The 21,722-nt window shown below is 37.8% G+C and overlaps 1 protein-coding gene and 1 pseudogene across 1 annotated transcript in view; one reads left to right on the forward strand and one right to left on the reverse strand.

The window, feature by feature from the left end:
• Nucleotides 1-21,722, reverse strand: part of CBFA2T2 (CBFA2/RUNX1 partner transcriptional co-repressor 2) — a 141,028-nt gene that overhangs the window by 114,804 nt on the left and 4,502 nt on the right. The window lies entirely within an intron of this gene.
• LOC129070767 (histone-binding protein RBBP4-like) lies at nucleotides 226-1,709 on the forward strand (annotated as a pseudogene).

Raw genomic sequence — 21,722 nt, forward strand, 5'->3', positions numbered from 1 at the left:
CTTTAGGGATGATGAAATATTCTGGTATACAGTTTTGATGGTTGCAAACCTGTGTTATCTACCAAAAATCCATTATATGTGCACACTTTAAAAGGGCAATATATGTGAAATATATCTCAATAAAGCTGTTTACAAAAAAATTATCCCCATTATTTTCTGACTTATGCATGACAGTCATACATATGACTTTCTTTTCAAATACCAAAAGAAAAAATTATGCCTCATCATACTATTACCCAGGTAAAACCTAACCAGTTCATTTCTAGCACAGCAAGCATAAAGTTAACCCTCTTCTAAGTGCACACTTCCCTCCTATTGATAAGATCAATCCTGTTGGTTTTTTTAAAAGTGTGTAATTAGGCCCCTCCTGCAACAATAGATCCCAGTGTTCCCCTGGCTTTTCTGCCACCATGATCAACAAGGAAGTAGCCTTTGATGGTGCAGTAGAAAACCGTAAGATCAATGAAGAGCACAAAATGTAGAAAAAGAATACCCCTTTTCTTTATGATTTGGTGATAACCCATGCTCTGGAGTGGCCCAGCGTAACTGCAGAGTGGCTTCCAGGTTTAACCAGGGCAGACAGGAAAGATTTCAGTATTCATCAACTTGTCCCAGGGACTTACACACATCAGATGAACAAATCCACCCTGTGAGAGCCAGTGTGTCGCTCCCTAATGATGATGCTCAGTTTGATGCTTCACATTATGACAGTGAGAAAGGAGAATTTGGAGGTTTGATACTGGCCAGGTAGCTCAGTTGGTTAGAGCATCATCCTGATACACCAAGGCTGCAGGCTCTATCCTTGGTGGGGGCAGATACAAGAATTAACCAATGAAGGCATAAATAAGTGGAACAAAAAAATCAATATTTCTCTCTTTCTAAAAATCAATAAATAAAATTTTAAAGAAGTAAATAAATAAACCAGATCCTTCTGTAGAGTGCAACCCAGACTTGTGTTTCTTTGGACATCAGAAGGAAGGTTATGGGCTTTCTTGGAACCCAAATCTCTGTGGGCACTTTACTTAGTGCTTCAGATGACCATACCATCTGCCTGTGGGACATCAGTGCTTTTCCAAAGGAAGGAAAAGTTGTGAATGTGAAGATCATCTTCTCAGGGCATATAGCAGTAGGTGTTTCCTGGCATCTGCTCCATGAGTCTCTGTTTGAGTCAGCTCCTAATGATCAGAAACTTATGATCTGGGATACTCATTCAAACAATACTTCCAAACCAAGCCATTCAGTTGATGCTCACACTGCTGATATAAAATGCCTTTCTTTCAGTCCTTATAGTGAATTCATTTTTGCCACAGGATCACCTGATAAGACTTGCCTTGTGAGATCTGAGATATCTGAAACTTAAGTTGCATTTCTTTCAATCACATAAGGATGAAATATTCCAGGTTTAGTGGCCACCACAAACAAAACTACTTTGGCTTCTAGTGGTACTGATGGCACACTGACTGACAGATTTAAACAAAATTGGAGAGGAACAATTCCTGGAAGAAGCAGAAGACGGGCCACTGGAGCTGCTGTTTATTCATGGTGGTCACACTGCCAAGATATCTGATTTCTCCTGGAATCTCAATGAACATTGGGTAATCTGTTCTTTAACAAAACACAGTATCATACAAGTATGGCCAATGGCTGAGAACATTTATAATGATGGAGACCCTGAAGGAAGTGTGGACTGAAAAGGACAAGAGTCTTAGATACATATGTATGCATTTTGTGATTTTAGACTCTCCATTTTCCCTCTCAACCCTGATATCGATTTAACACTGGTTTTGAGACACAGACTTTGTTCAGCTATCCCTCTACAATAGGTATCATCAACAATACTGTTTGCCCAAAATGAGGGTATTTTCTAAATATTAATTGGGGTACTTGATTTAGCAAAGCCACGGATTTGTATTTAAATTTTCTTCAAGAATTTTCTAGTAACAAAGATCTAAAGTAGCCACCAAAAGGGGAATGTTGTGTGTGGTTACCTTGTTTATTTTCTTATGCTGTATCCTAAAGTTTTTCAGATTCGTTTAAGTAAAGGCTAGAAGGAAGGAAGGAATAGAGTCAAGTAAGGTAAGTATCTGAGCCATGAAATCTAAGTACTGCAAGATGTGGTTTTTATTCAGGAATTAGGAGATTCAAATCATATAAATTCCTACTCTAAAATCATACCTGGCCCTGGCTGGTGTGGCTCAGTGGATTAAGTGCCGGCCTGCAGATTAAAGGGCTGCCAGTTTGGTTTCTGGTCGGGGTGCATGCCTGGGTAGTGGGGCCAGGTCCCTGGTTGGGGGCATGAGAGGCAACTGATCTATGTATCTCTTGCACATCAATGTTTCTCCCTCTCTTCCCCTCTCTCTAAAAATAAATAAATGAAATCTAAAAAAATAAAAAATAATAAAATCTTATTGACTTTCTAGGATACATTTTCCTATACAGATCAGTTTCCTCTCAGTTTCTTGAGTTATGTGAAAACTATGTGTTCCTCTTTCCCCACCTATTTTGCTTGTTAGTGTATTTCTTGAGCTGTTTTCATATTATTTCTTTCCTTTCTGTGAAATGGTTTTAAAAAAAATTTAAAAACTTGGGACCACCAAATTCTAAAAATTTTGGGTTTTTTTACATGTTTTTACGTGGCAGTTATACTATTGCCAGTAAAGTGGGGCTCTTTCACAGGATTGCGATTTGAAAAGTATTTCACAGACCCACACATGGGAGATCATGGTGCGGCAAGATTTATTCAGGTAGAAATAGAAGATTGCCCCTACGTCCCATCTCTGTCCCTCCCACCATGGGAAAAATCCAACCCTGTCTTCAGCAAGGCCAAAACAAAGGCCAGTGTCCAGAGTTCCTGTTTCATTGTTCCAGCATTAACAGTCTCAATCCCTGTCCAGGTAGCTTAGCATTATTACGGGCTGCTACTATACCCAGGCTCCCACCTAGAGCCTACCTTAGGAGTGCTTATGACCCACATGGTCACTACCAAAAGAACTGGAAGAAGGTAGGAATGACCAGGGTGAGGGTGGCCTCATTGAGAGAGAGAGAGAGAGAGAGAGAGAGAGAGAGAGAGAGAGAGAGACTAGAGATAGACTGCTTCTTTGTTAAACTGGGTTATATTACCTCCAGCTTAGGAGGCACCAGAAGCTTTTTCAAAATAACCCATCAACTTCTCAAGCTTTCCTGGGCTTCTGAAGGGTCCAACTCCCAATCAATCTCTTCCTTCCCCAGGCTAGAATAACAGGCCTCTATGATCACCATTTTGGCTCCTATTGTATGTGCTTTAGAGAGCACCTCCCTCTGTGCCATTTTGACTTCTACTGTGCATGTGCTAATTTCCCTCAATAGTCTGGGTGAGTGGACCAAGAAGACTGAAAATCTGGTCCTTCCTCCCTGTGCAGAAGAGAAAGGGTTGTTAATCCCCTTTGCCAGGCAACGCTGAGACCCCCTGAAGTGTGTGAAGCTGTAGCTTCCTGGCTAAGCAAGCAGACATGCCCTCCCTAGTTGATTATACTCAACAATATCTGATCCCATTCCTTCCCTTATTAATAACCAGCTAACCAACAAAGGTAGAGTATTCAATTAAGAAGAGTAAGTCAATAGCTTGCATTTGTTTTTAAAATAATTCTGGATAAGAAAAAAAAAAGTATGTGAACATGCTTAAAATAAATTTACAACAAAGTTATTTTGAAATTATTTGAAAATGAGAACATTTGCAAGTTTGTAGCATGCTCATCTAGGTAAGTTCCAGAAGAAAATGAGAACAACAAAGGAGAGAAATGTTCTCTCCATCACTCAAGAACCCACAGTCTGAAAATCCCTTAGTTATTTTCCAAAACCATAGCCACCTAGATGGTTCTGTAAGCAACAGAGGAACCACTTCTCTGTTCAAACCCTCAGATTCTAGATTCCAGCACCCTTTTGAAGGATCCAAAAGTCACAATAATATGAAAAGGGGAACGAAAGAAAGAACTTCAAAAGTCATCTGAAGGTCACCTTGTCTACCTACGTTCCACATCCTTCTTTCCTACCCAACCAATAATTTGGCCCACATGACTCAAGGCAGGACAGTTTTGATTTTCTTTATAAAAGATCTTACTTGAGGTTTATTAGAATGCATTCCAATTTTTATTAAATGCCAACTATGTGCTATGCACTGAGTTACCTATAATCCTCTGAACCAAAAAAATATAACTACCTGTACATATTTTAGTGGTCTTAAAACTGAAGGTTGCTCAATACACCTGAGACACTGATAAGTGTAATTTTTAAAAATATATAGAAAAATTAATTAGAGTTATGGACAAGATGGAGGCATAGGTAGATACACTTTGCCTCCTCACACAACCAAAAGGACAACAAATTTAAAAACAAAAAATAACCAGAACTGCCAGAAAAATCAAACTGTATGGAAGTCCAACAACCAAGGAGCTAAAGAAGAAACATTCATCCAGATCAGTAGGAGGGGCAGAGACGGGCAGCCAGGGTGGAGAGGACGGACGTGTGACAAAGCTGTAGCTGGAGAAATGGGAGGGCAGTCCCACATTTGCATGTGGATAAACCGGGAGGATCAGCTGGGGAGCGAGACAGCCTGCCTGCGTGATCCAGGGTTCCAGTGTGGGAAAAGAAAGCCTCAAAATCTCTGGAGGTAAAAACCTGTGGGGGTTGCTGCGGTGGGAGAAACTCCCAGCCTCACAGGAGAGTCCACTGGAGAGACCCACAGGGTCCTAAAACATACACAACCCCCCAACCTCTGCCAGGAATCAGCACCAAAAGGGCCCAATTTGCTTGTGGGTAGTAGGGGAAGTGACTGAAAGCCAGCCAGAGCTGAGCAACTAACACTGTTCCCTCTCAGGCCTTCTCCCCCACATACAGCATCACAACTCAGAAACCTGAGTTGCCCCACCCTGGCGAACACCTAAGGCTTTGCCCTTTCCAACGTAACAGGCATAGGCACACGCTGAGACAAAGATATGGCCCAAATGAAAGAATCGATCAAAGCTCTAAAAATAGAACTAAGCAATGAACAGATAGCCAACCTATCAGATGCACAGTTCAAAACACTGGTAATCTGGATGCTTATTGAATTGGTTGAGTATGGTCGCAAAATGTAGGAAAAAGTGAAGGATACACAAAGTGAAATAAAGAAAAATATACAGGGAATCAACAGTAAAGGGAAGGAAACTGGGAATCAAATCAACAATTTGGAGCAGAAGAGATAAAACATTCAACCAAAACAGAATGAAGAAACAAGAATTCAAAAAAAAAAATGAAGAGAGGCTTAGGAACCTCAGGGACAACTTTAAATGATCCAACATCTGAATCACAGGGAGGCCAGAAGGCGAAGAGAAGAGTAAGAAATTGAAAACTTAAATGAAAAAATAATGGAGAACTTCCCCTATCTGGCGAAGGAAACAGATTTCCAGGAGATCCTGGAAGCTCAGAGTGCCCCAAAGAATTTGGACCCAAGGAAGCACACACCAAGGCACAATCATAATTACATCACCCAAGATTAAAGATAGAGAATCTTAAAAGTAGCAAGAGAAAAGGAGACAGTTACCTATAAAGGAGTCCCATAAGACCATCAGCTGATTTCTCAAAAGAAACCTTACAGGCAAGAAGGGGCTGGAAAGAAGTATTCAACATCATGAAAGCCAAGGACCTACCTACATCCAAGATTATTCCATCCTGCAAAGCTATTGTTTAGAATGGAAGGCAGATAAAGTTCTTCCTGGATAAGGTGAAGTTAAAGGAGTTCATCATCACCAAGCCCTTAATATATGAAATGTTAAAGGGCCTTATCTAAGAAAAAGAAGATCAAAAACTACGAACAGTAAAATGACAACAAACTCACAACTATCAACAACTGAACCTAAAAAAAAACCAAAAACAAAAATTAAGCCAACAACTAGAACAGACACCGAATCATAGAAATGGAGATCAGAGGGGAGAGGGAGGGGGAAGAATGGGGGAAAAGGTACAGGGAATAAGCAGCATAAATAGTGGGTACAAAACTGGCAGGGGTATGTTAAGAATAGTATAGGAAATAGAGAAGCCAAAGAACTTAGATGTTTGACCCATGGACATTAATTAAGGGGAGTGGGGAATGCCAGGGGGAGGGGTAGCACAGAGTGGAGGGGAATAAAGAGGAGAAAAAAAATGGGACAACTGTAATAGCATAATCAATAAAATGTATATTAAGAAAAGAAAAGAAAAAACCACGTTCAGGCCTCCAAAAAAAAAAAAAGGAAGAAAAACGAAAATAAATTAGCTCTTAAACCAAAAGAATCTCCTAAAATTAACTCCATGTAAAAGTAGCAAATTTCATACTTCCCCTCTCCCACTATTTTCCAATCCCTTGGCTCGCTTTAGTTTTCTTCAAAGCATTAATCTCCACCTGGGGTTTTAGCATGTATTTGTTTGCTTGCTATTGGCTGTCTCCTCACTAGGCTGTGAGCCCTACAGGAGCAGGGAATTCATTTTGATCACTGCTCTATATCTAGTACCTAAAACTGTACCTGGCACATAGGAAACACTTCATAAATATTTGTCAAATAGATTATATTCATGAATGAAGCCAAATACTCAGACGTTTTTCTCTGGCTTCCCTGCAAAACACTCTTCATAGACCTTCACTTTAACCTTGCAGGTAAGAGGCACAAGAACCACACACTATGCTTCCTTCATTTTCTTTAAAATTTACTCCAATGTTGCTCAAAGTCTTCTAAAGGACAATGTATTGGATTCACTTTAGAATTCAAGGCCAGGAGGATGAGCTGGTATTGTGTCATTGCTTGGAAAAGGAAAAGCTGTATATATAACCCATATTTTCCACAATGGTTCCTATTCTGCCTTCTCTACTGAGAACTTCACTAACTTTGCATTGAATTATTCTGCTTTTGCTCAGGTTGATATAATTTCCCTTTATTATCTCACTCCACGACTTAATCCTTCTCAGGAAAGATATAAATATTCAAAAACCATAAACTTCTCTCATCCTGGTAAGAATGCCATTTTTTAAAAATGCTCTTGGAAAATGAGAATTAATCATCTTAATTCATTATAAAGACTATGTTTTAACCCCGTGATGGGTTAAAGGGATATTAAGAGTCCTCCATTTATGCCCGAGTAGTGACCTTTATTGTAAGAATAAAATGTTGACATGCTGTCTCCAGGGGAGAATGAACCCTTCTTCCTGGGAGACCAGTATTGTTAATATTTAACTTTAGATGTATAGCTGTTCCTTTGGGAGAACTGGCCCTTCTCCCAGAAGGACATGTTAGTTAACTGAGTCACACAAGGCCCTTGGCATATAGTCATCTTTGTCTAAAAAACTATTTAAGCATAGCCCCAAAGTGAGACTGTGGAATCCCATCTGAAGGGGACACATCACTTATAACTTCTCTCATTCGGAACCCGAATGCTGTCTCCAGGATTTCCCAGCATCTGTGTTCGGGTGTTGGCAAATTCCCATCTGGTGAGGTCTACTCTTGATTCTTGCTTTCACTTTGCTTTCTCTTAATAAAGTACTCAATTATTCTTATTTTGATCTGAGGCCTTTATTGCCCACGAATCCGAACCTCCAAATTAAGTGGCCACTGTCTCTTACGTGCCTCTTAATGGCATACCCCATACAGCTCAAATTTTGATGTACATATGAATTACCTGGGGAAATCTTATTAAAATGCAAATTTAGCAGGTCTGAGCCAGAGCGTGTATTTTAAACAAGCTCCTAGGTGACCCTGATGTGGCTGGTCCTTAGAATATACAATGTGTATCTACTTTTCCTCATGGCTAAGGTCAATTTGATGCTGCCTGCCCCTGCCTGGCTAGTTCTAAAGAGACTAAGTATACAACTAGCCAACTTCTGCAAAAACAGTCCTTAAAGGCTCATCAATCCTCTAGGCTTTCTCTTCAACAGCTTCTTGAACTTTTCAACTGGAGTTTCTGTTTCTTAATCATATTTGGGGATCCCCTTTGAACCCTCTCAAATGCTGTCCACGTTTATCTCTTAAAATGAGGTGCGTAATAATGAAGTTAAACCTTAAGTATGATAAGGCAGGCAAACTCCTAGCTCCTTCAGCCAGCCCAGTAGTACGATGATTGTTCCTGAAACAACACTGTACAAAGGCTCATTTTAAGTTTATAGTCTCAGATGAGCTGAAATTATGTACACAGCTGGTTGTTCACTAGATTAAATTGGCCCATTCACTTTGCTATTTCTTTGTAAAATATCATTGGATTTGATCCACTTCTTCAGAATTAAAGTTACTTTGAATTTTAAGCCAATTCTCTAAGGAACCTGGCCCTTGGTATATGAGGAATTATTTTCTCTAGGTCTTGGTTTTCTCATCTGTGATATAGGGATGAGATTCATGAATGCATTCTAGTCTCTCCTTCCAAGAATTTATGGCTTACAGTCTGTATTTCCCTTCTCTTCTTCAGTGCATGTGATCTATGACCTTTATTTTGCTTAATGAAAAGTCCTTTTTGTTTACTTCCCAGTTCTCCAGAAAGAAGAGCCTGCCATAAATTATGTATACCTATTACTAGACATATTTAACTGTCCTTAAAAGGAACTCTCAGAAATTAATATGATAAGCTATAAATATCCTCAAGTAACTAAACACAAAAATAAAAACTAAACTTAAGGAACCTTGAAATTATCTTTGTCAGTGTCAATCCAGTAAATACTCAGTCAAATGGACACCTTTTCCGTTCACTTTTGTTGTTGTTGCTGTCCTGACCAGTGTCAACGCCTGCACACAGCTAAAGCTGTGCTTAGGTGGATGTGACCTGAGAGAACTGTAGCTGAGGAAAACCAGTCAATTAGCTCTCCTCATAAGTCTCATCTGCTGTGTTTTCCTGATGACAAAGAATCTGTCCACCTGCTTCCACAGATGGTACACCTGCAGTAAAAGTGAAACACCTGGTTCATGTACATCCATTCCATGAAACTTGCTAGAACAATGCTCGCTACAGATCAGGCAAGCCCAGGTCAGCATTTTCATCTTTTTGTCCCAATTAAAACCAACATCATTTTTAACTATTGGATGCTAAAATATAACTTTATCCCCAATACAACGTTAAAGAAGTTACCATAATAATAGCAAAGAACTGTTATAGTGAGAACCCTAAGTTATACACGATTGTTATTTACAACTTCCTAAACTACTTAACATTTATAGGAAGCTAAATAAAATGAGCTTATTATTGCCCATCATCCAGTGCTTCATATTAAGAATGGTAATGTCAATACTAGTAAATGTAGTGAATGAATGGTTAATACTAAGTAAACAAACAGCATGTGAAAAATAAGAATTTCTTCCTAGTTTTATACCTAAGAAACCTTACAATTAAGAAATTTTCTGAACCTTAAATTAACCTCTGCTTAAATCCTCAGAGGAATTTTCTCCCCATAAAGGAAGATTCATCAATATTGATAAAGAAAAACAATGATTATTTCCTGAGCAAATAAACAAAAACACTTATGAGGTAATAAATTATTTTATGCCATAGTCTATGAGTTAGTTTGAATGTTGAAGTCATACTTTAAAGGATCTTTTGATGGCTTATTGAGAAAATGGTGTGAAATATTGGAAATTAAGGATGTCCCAAGAATATAGTAACTGTAAATATGAAAGCTTGCTTACCAAAAGACAACACAGCATTATCTGATATATATCTATATAATACAAAACAATCAAATTAAAGATATGTACCTTTAGTAAAAAATAAAATCAAACATCAGTCCCTCCTCCTTACTTCAGTCAGCATTAACTATTATCTTCTCAGACATTTCCATTTATTACTCTGACCATAAAGTGTCCTATATCGAAGTAGTTTCTCCTCCCTGTAACTCTTCCTCCAATTAGACTAAGTCCAATTAGACTTAGATGGTCTTTGTCAGTTTAGACACTCTAAGGCAGTGTTTCTCAAAATAGTCTTTAGGCTAGCTATAAGATAATTAATTATTAAGGAAGTATGGTAGAAATGCACATTCCTAGGCCCTGCCCCAACCTCCAGAATTTAAATCTCTGGGAGGTGAAATCCCAGACACTGCATTTAAGAAGCTTTCCAGATGCTTCAGATGCATACCAAAATGTACACTGAATACTGTTCCCTTCTTAACCACTATTTTAATATCTGCCTACATTTACCAGTTACTTGGCATTAATTCACCTTCATTACTCTGGAATTCTGAGACCCATACAAATTCCTACTTGGTCTGTCCTGTCTCCAGCAAGAGCCTACCTACTTCATTATCTCCCCAATATAAATTCCTAATCCACTCTTTCCTCCAGAGCAGATTTTGTGTAAACGTTGAACTTATCTCACAATAGCAGTTCAATTTCTTTTTGCTTTTGAGAAAAATACTAACAGCATGGAAATTTGATGACTGCATCATTAAAAGTTAGATAGTAAAAGCAAAATGCATTATTTGTCATATGTATTAGTTTACAATGGTGAAATAATCATCAAAATATCTGGAGAGTTTGATTCACCTAAAGGTTTTCTTCTTCTATGTCATCAATAGCAGCAAAGACCTATTTTCATTTCCAGGACAGTTCTATCTAGTTATAGGTTCATTAATTCCTTTTCCCACTATTAGACAGATGGAGAAATATCATCTCCTATAACCACAGGTAATAGGTGCCTCGCTTGCTCCAAAATGGACAACCTTGCACTTTCTGAGAAAGGGAAAAGAACTTGAACAGTGCTTGCCAGCTTCATTAAGCAGTCAATCATATACCTGCCTTTTTAACAGAGCATTTGGAAAGTTCTCTGAAATGAAAGGTGTGATCATTTTAAAGGCATCTCACTACTAACATTGAACAAATCAATACTGAATGTTGCTGTCGTTCATAAAATCTGTTCCAAGGTACTTAAAACAACAGAAGAGATAAATGTCTTTGCTCTTGTTTAAAGCAAAGATCTGACAGAACAGTATTGTGGACTTCCCATCCGACTGGAAATAATAAAGACTCCATACAAAATTATATACAGTAAGATTATGTTTATGAAAAATATTAAACATTTGTACAATACAGGTAAGTGTAAAGGTATAAAAAAAATCTGGAAATACACAAACTTTTAGTGATGATGTAAAAGGAAATTTTTACTTTTTACTCTATTTGCTGCACTTTTTATAAGAATGTCTTGTATTGCTTTTGTAAAAGATATCTTTCAAAAATTATACTGCCAGCATGCACTCCCCCTCCCAGCAGCACTCCCAGGCCTTTTTCTTCCCCCTTCTTCCATCACAGGCATGCCTCTCTTAAAGTCTAAGGGTCCCCTGGAGACTTGCAACCAGGGAAGCAATGGGCAGAAGCAGCTTATCCAGGGCTAACCCCCTGAACCTGTCTCCAAGGCCCCTTTTCTCTGACTTCTCAGTGGGCTAAAGCAGCCCTGCCTGCGCTCTCTCCTGTGGCTTCTTCTGTCCTAAGCCCTTCCTTGTTTTCATGGCCCCCAGCTTCATAAAATGTATTCTCAAAATTTTTCTTAAAAAGTGTCAAAGTAGGTACTATACAATAAATTACAATTCATTCAACATAGATGATAAATGGAACAAAGTAGTGCTATCGAGTTAGGACTTGGTCAGATCTTGTCTCTACTACTAAACAGAGAGACATGTCCTTCATCAGTCAATTTCTCACCCATGTAGCCTGTTCCTCCACTGTAAAGATGATAATAGTATTCAATACTAGTATTCAATAGTATTCAAGGCTGTTGTGAGTAGTGAATAAAATAATTTATGTGAAATCCCCATGTAAACTATTATTTTTCAAATCATGTATTACAGATGTGCTTTAAAATACAATGCAAAACACTATATAAAGCTTTCTTCATATATACACAATAACAGTAGTAGTAACAACTCCATGAAGTTTATACAAACTCTAGTAAATTTCACTCACAAATTGTTCAAAGAAGTACCCAGGAACTTTCTCAATAAATAAATTCCTGATATATTACTTCCTTGTCAAATAGTTCTCACAATAATAGAAGAAAAATCTGTACAATTTAATTTCTAAATAATGAGCTTTAGAAGTGTTCAAATGATGAAGAGAACTTACCTGATTCCCTCTAAATTACTCCAAAGGCCATGTTAAGTCCCACCACTATCTTGTAAAATTTTTATTTGCTGATGAGAGATTTTTATTTACTGATTGGTTGATTGTTGTATGTGCCCTGACCACGGATCAAACCCGCAACCTAATCATATTTGGACGATGTTCTAACCAAATGACCCATTTATTCACCATGTTATTTATACAGGATGGGACAATGTAGGTTCACACTTGTGAGTATGCAAAACACAGAGTTCATTCTTGCATTGTTATTTATTGTCTTATTTTCCATATGAACAACTGTAAACCTACCGTTGCCAACCCTATATATCTTACTGCCTATTCAACATCTCTAGTTGGATATGTAATAGACATCTCAATAGTCCCACATCAAATTCCTGGCTCCAACCCCAGCCCAAACCTACAAAGAGTTCCTCCCACCTCCCCAGGCTTTCTCAAATCAGTAAATTAGCAACTCAAGTCAATAAACTTGGAGTCATCTTTGACAGACAACTCCCCATTCCCATATCCAATCCATCTAGGCAAATCCTGTCAGCTCTATCTTCAAAATAGCCTGACTCCATCTATTTCTCCTTACCTCCATCAATAAAATTCTTTTTTTTTGTTTGTTTTTAAAGATTTTATTTATTCACTTTTAGAGAGGGGAAGGGAGGGAGGAGGAGAGGGAGAGAAACATCAATGTGTGGTTGCCTCTTGTGCGCCATGCACCGAGGACCTGGCCTGCAACCCAGGCATGGGCCCTGACTGGGAATCGAAATGGTAACCCTTTGATTTGCAGGCTGGCACTCAATCCACTGAGCCACACCAGACAGGGCAACATTCTGACCTAAACCACCAACCTCTCTCTTGGACTACAGCAATAATTTCTTAGTTCACCTGTTCCTGCCTTTGTCCCACCAGAGTGTTTTCTCCAAGAGCAGAATAACCTCTTTAAAAGGTAAAGGATAATATCACTCTGCTCTAAACCCTCCAATGGCTTCCCATCCCATTTAGAAAAGCCAAAATCCTTTCATTGACTCTTAAGATCCTACATGTTCTGGCACCTACTTACCTCCCTGAGATCAACTTCTACCAATATCGTCCTTACTCAATGTGCTCCAGTTATACTAGTCTCCTTGCTGTTTTGTCTGGACTGCTACTCTTTCAGATAGCCATGAGGCTAGCTTACGTCCTTAAGGTGTTTGCGCAATTGTCACTTTATCGGTCCTTTTTTTTTTCTTTAACCGTCACCCAAGGACATGCTCATTGACTTTAGAGAGAGGGAGAGATAGGGAGACAGAAGCATCAGTGTGAGGGAGAAATGTCAATTGGCTGCCTCTCACACATGGCCTAACCTCGGACTAAACCCACAGCCTAGGTTTGTGCCCTCACCAGGAATCAAACTCATGACCTTTCAGTTCACGGGACGATGCAACAGCCAACTGAGCCACACCAGCCAGGTCATGATCAGTCTTTTTAAACAACTGTATCTAATATCACTCCCCATCACACTCCTCTCTATATACAACATACCTTAATACCTTATCATCTCCTGAGTATTGTAACATATGTGTATAAAATATATTTTTAATCATGTTAGATTTCAAGATCCATGAGAGGGCTATGGTTTGTTTCCTACTGCCTTGTATAAAGTAGAAGCTCAGCAAAATGTTAAGACTCCTCATGTAAATATAAACTAGTACAACTCTGGAAAATTTTTTGACAGTTGCCCATTAAAGCTGAATATAGACACACTTGATGATCCTCCAATTCCACTCCTAGGTATATACCCAAAGACACAGAAGAACGTTCCTTACAGCATTATCCCTAATAGCCAAAAAGCAGGAACAATCAAAACATCCACCAACAATGGAACAGATAAATTGTGGTATATTTTTATAGTGGAATTCAATATAACAATGAGAATGAACTACTAACACTAGCACATGTGTCATTATTATCGAGCAAAACAAGTCAGATAACAGAGAAATACACAGTACATGACTCTATATAATGTGCTCTTTTTAAAGACAAAACTAATGCATAGTGATAGAGGTCAGCATATTGGTTATCCTGGGGAAGAGGGTAGCATAGTATCTGGCAGGCGAGAGGTAGGCTTCTGAAGTAGTTGCTGTTAATGTTCTATTTTTTTTTAGAAAACTCTATACATTTATGATCTATGCATTTTTGTTTAATAAAGTTTACATAAAAAAAGGATAAGGGGGGGAAAAAAGCTGTCAAGCTGTCTTCCAAACAGCTATTACAGCTAGTATTTTCATTTCAAGTGTGGAGAAAACCAATCCAAGGATCCTTTCTTACTACACCATACTGTCTACCTGCATACAAGGACTTATTTAAATAGGAAAAATTTATTCATCTGTTACTAACAGATCTTTCCCCAGAGGCTTGTTTTAAATGTCATCATTCAGGGTAAATTTAATAAAACCAGAAGCCCTGTTTTCTCCTTAATCTGTGGGACTGATACCAGTCTGACATGTTCTAATATTGAATTGGTATGGATTGTTTGCCTGTTTTCTCTGTAATTGAGAAGGTTCACATGTAAACAGAATTGATCTGGCAAATGAATAAATATAAAGAGATCCTTCCCTTAAAATGAGGTTGTGTTCAACACATGGCCAAACCATCATACAATAAATTAACTCTTCAACAGTCTCCAAGCTAAAATGATAGAATCAAACCAATTAAGCCCTAATGGTAGCAGAAGTTTAAATAAGCCCTCTTGGCTTATAAATCGTTATCCAGAAAATCCCGTCACACTTAGTTCCAAATCTTCATTTATGAATATGTGCTACAATCAAAAAAGCTTTCACTGCCACAACCAACATGTGCTCTAAAAAACTAGGCAACTTCAATTGCTTCAAAAATGAAAATTATAGCCTTAATTACAAAAGCTAAACTAAATTTGACTCAATTGTTGTCTCCAAATTTTACGTCTTAATAATCTGCAGTTATCCTGTTTACTGCAGCCAGTAAAATGAACAAAGAAGCAACTGTCAAAGTTGTCAGATACCTTGTACAGTATAATCTGGTCTGAGGATTTTACCAGGGTTCCCTAAGGATTTATTGCCTTTTAATTCATGGAACCACAGACTGTGGAATAAGAAAGACCTCAGAGATCCCTTTGTCTTTGGATTTTTCTATATTTAGAGCATTCCTTCACCTCAACAAAAATCTATGTACCACTATGTGCACATAATAGGTGCTGAGAATGAGTTTGACATAGGGACAATAAGAGCAGAGTATCTAATCACTGCCTATGTTTTTGTGCTCATTAAAAGAAGTTTCACAAAAATAAGAAGGAAGCTGACTTCCTAGTAACACAGGCACAAAACTTACAAAACAAGAGGCTGAAGCAAAATATAACCCACAATAACTGAAAGTAAGGTCAGATTTCATCAGAAAAAGCTGACCAGCAAGTTGACAATATGAGTTAGTTATCAAGGCCAAAAGACATACCAGAGGTTAGCAGTCTTTATGAGATAACAAAATTCCATCTCAAGTTTTCCTTCATGCTAGAAGATAAAGGAATGTAATCCTACCAGCATCACTGGATACAAGGTGAGCATAGGGAGGAAAGGACAGAAATTGGTTCAAACAGTGGCTTTTAATGGGGAACGCATGATAGAAAATCACCTGGGAGGCTACTTCAAAAAGCATACCAGACACCCTCCCTCAGAATATACCATAATATGTATATCACATTGATATTCTAATAAATCCCATGAGTACCATAATTCTGATCACATACCCTGACTCTCACCCCAGAGGAAAACCAGTTTTCCAGTTGTCAAGAACCAGAGGCTTAAAACAATGGAAAGCTTAAGAGATTGCATAGTTAGGGGAACTACTTAATGAAACAATTGGCTAAATTGTCGTACATTTTATTTCCCCTTCTCTAAAATGTGGAGTAAAAAAAAAAAAAATCATGAGAAAGTTTAGCAATAACTATAAAATTCCTGAAATTTTGAGTTATAATATTCTTCTACTTCTATAACTTGATCCTGAGGTAGGCCACTCACAAAACACTCAGTCCTACTGAGTGGATTAGACCTCAGCATTTCATGCTAAAGGCAAACCATGACATCAACAGCATCCTATGTAACACAAATATCTAAACAAGGCAATTCTCTCAGCCAGGCTTTTTATAACAGTTAAATTTATGGTATCAGGCAAAATGTCAATACAATAGGTGACTCCTCAAGGCATCTAGCCTTAGGGACAAATTCTTTGGTCTAACCTTCAAAGTTTCCCATACTTCTGCCTCAACTTGCCTTTACACTAGTCCCCCCTTATCCTAGAGGGATCTGTTCCAAGACACCCCAGCACTAAACCATATGTGTATTATGTTTTTTCCTATCATATATACCTATGATAAAGTTTAATTTATATATTAGACACAGTAATAGATTAATAACTAATAATAAAATAGAACTGTAATAATATACTGTAATAAAAGTTATGAGAATGTGGTCTGTCTGTCTAAGTATCTTATTGTACTGGACTCACCCTTGCTGTGATGATGTGATATAATACAACAATGCCTACAAGATGAGATGAAGTGAAGTAAATGATGTAGGCATTGTGGCCTAGCATTTGGCCACTATAAGGGTTACTTGAGCAGAAGCACTGTGACACCTCAACAGTTGATCTATAACTGAGATGGTGCCTAAATGACTAAGGGGCAGGTACTGTATACAACATGGATATGTTGGACAAAGGGATGATTCACATCCCAGGCGGGACAGCATAGGATGGCAAAAGAAATTTAAAACTTATGAATTATTTCTATAATTTTCCATTTAATATATTAAAATGGGCAACAGTTGACTGTGAGTAATAGAAATTGCAAAAAACAAACAAACACAAAACCTCTTGACCTGACTGTGTGTCTCAGCTGGCTGGGTGTCATTCCACAAGGTGAAAGGTCGCTGGTCCTGGGTTGCAGGCTTGGTCACCAGTTGGGGCCCATGCAAGAGACAACCAACCAACTGATGTTTTGCTCTCACAGCAATGTTTCTCACCCTCTTTTTCCCTCTCTCTATAAATAAATAAATAAAACAATAAAGAAAAAAATTTTTCTGCCTTAAACAACTGACCAAGATTAACATCATGAGTACTAACAAATGGACATTAAGTACCTCCTGATATGAGGCACCAAGAAAGGTACAATATCACTTTGTGATATTCCTGCCAAAATACATAATGTGAATCTACTCATAAAAAAGACAAATTCACACATTGATATTTCTCTCCCTCCATTCCACTAAGAATGAATGAGTGAATAAATAATTTTTTAAAAAATTATTGAACAAATGGCTAAATTTGAACAAGGTCTGTATATTAGATAATATTATATCAAAGTTGTATTTCCTGATTTTGATAAGTATATTACAGGTACATAAGAGAATGTCCTTGTTTATTGGAAATATACACTAAGGTATTTAGGGTAAATAAAGTGGCAGCATACCTGTAACCTACTCTAAAATAGTTACTCAGAAAAATAATATGCCTATATTAAGAGAAAAAGAATATATAAAATATGGTAAAACATTGACATTTGGGGACTCAAGGTGAATGGCATACAGGAATTTTAACACTACTCTTGCAACTTTTTTTTAAGTTTGAAATTGTCAAAATGCAAAGTATAAAAAAGAAGGAAAAGGAGTACAAAAAAAGTTTTTTATAATTCAGATCACCATCCTTCAACATGTTTGTGTTTTTCTAAAGCAGCTTATGCTATCTTGTAACTTTCTTTAAGAAGAAATAGAAGTATAGTTTACCATTTAGACAAACCAACCCACCTTGAGAAGATTAAGGAGGAACTTATGAAAACTGGAGTCTGCCCCTGGGCGCTAAGCAGCTCTAGGTGGCTGGACAATGAACGCCAGAGGAACTAAGACCATCATCACCTTCCCCTATTTCTCCTTCACTGCTCAGAACTACCCTCTCCTAAACCACCTCTACCTTTCATCTCAGTCACAAAGAGGACTTGCTTTTAGCTTGCCACTCCTCCTCCCTGCAAGCTTGGCTCCACTTCTCTAGAGGGAAACAAAATGAAAGGCAATCACCTTCTTAATATTAAGGACCAAAACAAAACAAAACAAAACAAAATTTAAAAACCCTACCATATATTTGGTGGAGGAAAATATCAGTAATATTTTAGCTTTTATTGAGAGGGTTGGGAGAAACAAGGACAGGTAATGGTAAGGGAGAGTAAGAGTAAACTAGCTAAAAACCAAGTGAATTAGAGGATATAGTATGATTAGTGTAGCTCCAGGGATACAAGGTAAAAATGAACAAATCTGTGCTAAAAAAAAGTCTCTTCTCATGTGGCTTCAAAAATTAAAAGCACGCAGGACCTCTGCATGGAGATGGTTTAGTTAATAAAAGAATAAGGGAAACATTTTTAAGAAAGAAAAAGGTCGAAGTAGTGTGTCAAGGGACCTGTGCAATGCCTGGTACTAATATTTCACTTAAGCTGCTGGAGAAGTCAGATTACATGTTTGTTGCCATTAGCTAATTTAATTGAAAGGTCTAGCCAACTCCAAAGCTATAAATTTAGACAAAAGAATACCTAGCTCTAGGTTACTCTGAATTTTACTTTGATTTTTGCATTTAATTAAAGCAATACAAAAATGCAAATCGTAAAGAGCCACAAAGTAAACGTTCACTGCAAAGTCCACGTACTTACACTTAATGATCCATATTTGACAGATCCTCACAGGGCCAAGCAAAATTAGCATGGACATTTCCTGGGCTTTCCCTATTCAATGACACCATTTATTTGCTTCACTGCTAAGATCAGTAAACACATAGGATACATTGGTAAAGGCTCTGAGAGTTTCTCCCTTTTTTAAACATTTTCATCTCTAAGAGCAATTTAGGATACCCCCGAACAAGATGAAGACCTAGTGCAGCAGTCTATAAAATCCGACCCCAATTCCTAATAAGATGTTAGAAAAAGTTGTCAAAGAAAGGTGGAAGTCAAGTATCTTCAGGGAGCTCTGGGGTCGCCTGGAACATACGCCTAAGAACTTTGTCTAGCCCTGGCTGGGTGGCTCTGCTGGTTGGAGCACTGTGCCTGTGCACCAAAAGGTTGTGGGCCCAATTCCCAGTCAGGGCACACACCTGGGTTGCAGGTTCAATCCCACCACCAGCCCCCTCCCCACCACCAGCACCTGCCTAGTTGAGGGCCCATACAGGAGGCAGCCAATAGATGTTTCTCTCTCACTGCGATGTTTCTTTCTCTTTTGCACTCTCTCCCTTCCTCTCTTCTCTCTAATATCAATAAACATATCCTCAGATGAGGATTTTAAAAAATAAAAATAAAAAAATAAATACTTCTAGTGTAGTTAGTGAAAGAAGAAGCCGTCTGATACGATAAAGTTCAAAAATAGTGGGTTTTGGATTCAGATCTCAACGCATAATGAACTCAACACCAGGACTGAACTAAGTTTGAATAGTGCATCTGCTACTGATTAATTGTGTGACCTTGAGCAATTTAACTTCTCTGAGCCTTATTTCCTCATCTGTAAAACAGAGATATTAACTTCCTCCCCAGATTATTCTAAGAATTGTAAGAGATGACAAAATGTGAAAAGTGCCCAGCAGAAAATCTAGCAAATACTCTTTTTAAAGAATTCAACTGAAGCCCTGGTCGGGTAGCTCAGTTGTTTAGAGTGTTGTTCCAATATGCCCATGTTGCAAGTTTGATTCCCAGTCAGGGTACATACAAGAATTAACCAATCAATGCATAAATAAGTGGAATAACTAATCAATGTTTCTCTCTCTGTCTCCCTTCTCTTTCTATATAATCAATAAATACATTTTAAAAATTAAAAAAAAAAAAGAATTCGACTGGACTTGAAAGACAGATTCAGTTAACATATCTGCAATAGATTCATTTCACTAGTTTAACTTATGGTGCCCCAGCCCCTATAATTTCAGATAGCCTCAAGGCCTTCAATGGACCAGAGACAGAAACCAGAGACAGAGGCAAAATGTTATTTAACCAGCCATTATAAAACTCAGGGACAGGCTCTGTCATATGTACATATACTAGCTCATACTGTGCATGGGGCCAGTCAGTACCAAGCTAGTGAGACCCCTCTCTTGGTATTATTACCAAAGCAGGAACAATAACCAGGGGAAAGATTCTCCTTCATTAACTTTCAAACTTTCAGGGATTTGAAATAAATCTTTACAACTGAGTAAACACTTTCTACAATATGAGGCTTAAAGCAATACTCTAAAACTAAGGAACGAGGATAAAACTGGCAGGTAAGAAATATTTCTTTCCCATTTCTTTCCTCCTATTTTTTCCTTACCCTGGAAGAGGTATAAACTTAATTAATTAACTCATCTTGATTATAGTGCTGTATTCATTCATTGCACACTATCATTTAAATGATCCTCCCTGCCTAAAAGTATTCATTAAATTCAGGTACCTGATCATAAAGTAAAAATTTCCATACCCTACACAACAGACTTAATATTCAAGAACAAGCTTTGTCCTGGCAGCGGAGCTCACTTGGCTGCATCATCGATATGCCACAGTTGCAGGTTCAATCCCCAGTCAGGGCAAATACAAAACAACTAATAAATGCATAAGTGAGTAGAAAAACAAAATTGATGTTTCTCTCTTCCACTTCCTCTCTAAAATCAGTAACTACTAAAAAAAGAAAAGGAAGTTTAAATTCAGTCTCTTTATTTATTTTTATAATCTACTGCTAAGTAGGAAAGCCAACCAATTCCAAACCAGCATAAATGTATTCAAAATTAAAAGACAAAGACATCATTACAAATGTCTAAAACATGATTCAAGTTATTAATTCCCAACTCTCAAAATAAGCAAAGTCAAAAACCTTCAGAGCAACCTCAAAGGATAACTTTGTTCCTAATAGTAAAACTTATGCCCAGTTCTACACAAGAATTCACAAAACCTGGCTGGATATCTCAGATGGTTAGAGCATCATCCTGATATACCAGAGCTGTGGGTTCGATTCTCTGTTCAGAGCACATAAAAGAAGCAACCAACTGAATACATAAATGAGTGGAACAACAAATCGATGTCTCTCTCTCTCGCCCTCTAAAAAAATTTTTTTAATCAACTTAAAAAACTCACTAAAATGTCAATTCTAACTTAATACGCAGATAGCAGGTAATTAAGCAATTAAGGTTTTGTAACAATATTACTCTTGAAGCCTTCAGCTCACTTCACTGAACTCTGCCCACAGGGGACGGATTTGGGAGATGGTATAAAACATGAATCAACAAAGATTCTGAAAAAAGATCCTTCCCCAAAAGTGAAAAAACAGCTAGGAAAAGTTCTAGAGTGCAGTAATATTTAGATATCTATAAACCCTGTTCCTTCACCTTATAAATGCCATAGTCTGATAACTTAAATGACCTTTCAAAATGTAGGAATTTCACAGTGACATGGTATTGGAACAAAGATTCGATTTTCCCATTTACTGATGGCCCAACACATTTCAAATAATAGCTGCCTTAGTGTTAAGAGCTCAGGCTCTGTAGTCAGAAAGATCTAGATTTTATCTAGGCTTGGTTATTTATTAGCTCTATGACATCTTAATCTATTTCCCAATTTGTAAAATAAGAATTTATACCTAACTG

This window comes from Pteronotus mesoamericanus, unplaced genomic scaffold (genome assembly GCF_021234165.1).
Source record: "Pteronotus mesoamericanus isolate MK-2021 breed Mesoamerican mustached bat unplaced genomic scaffold, CSHL_Meso_final contig_25, whole genome shotgun sequence".
NCBI lineage: Eukaryota > Metazoa > Chordata > Mammalia > Chiroptera > Mormoopidae > Pteronotus > Pteronotus mesoamericanus.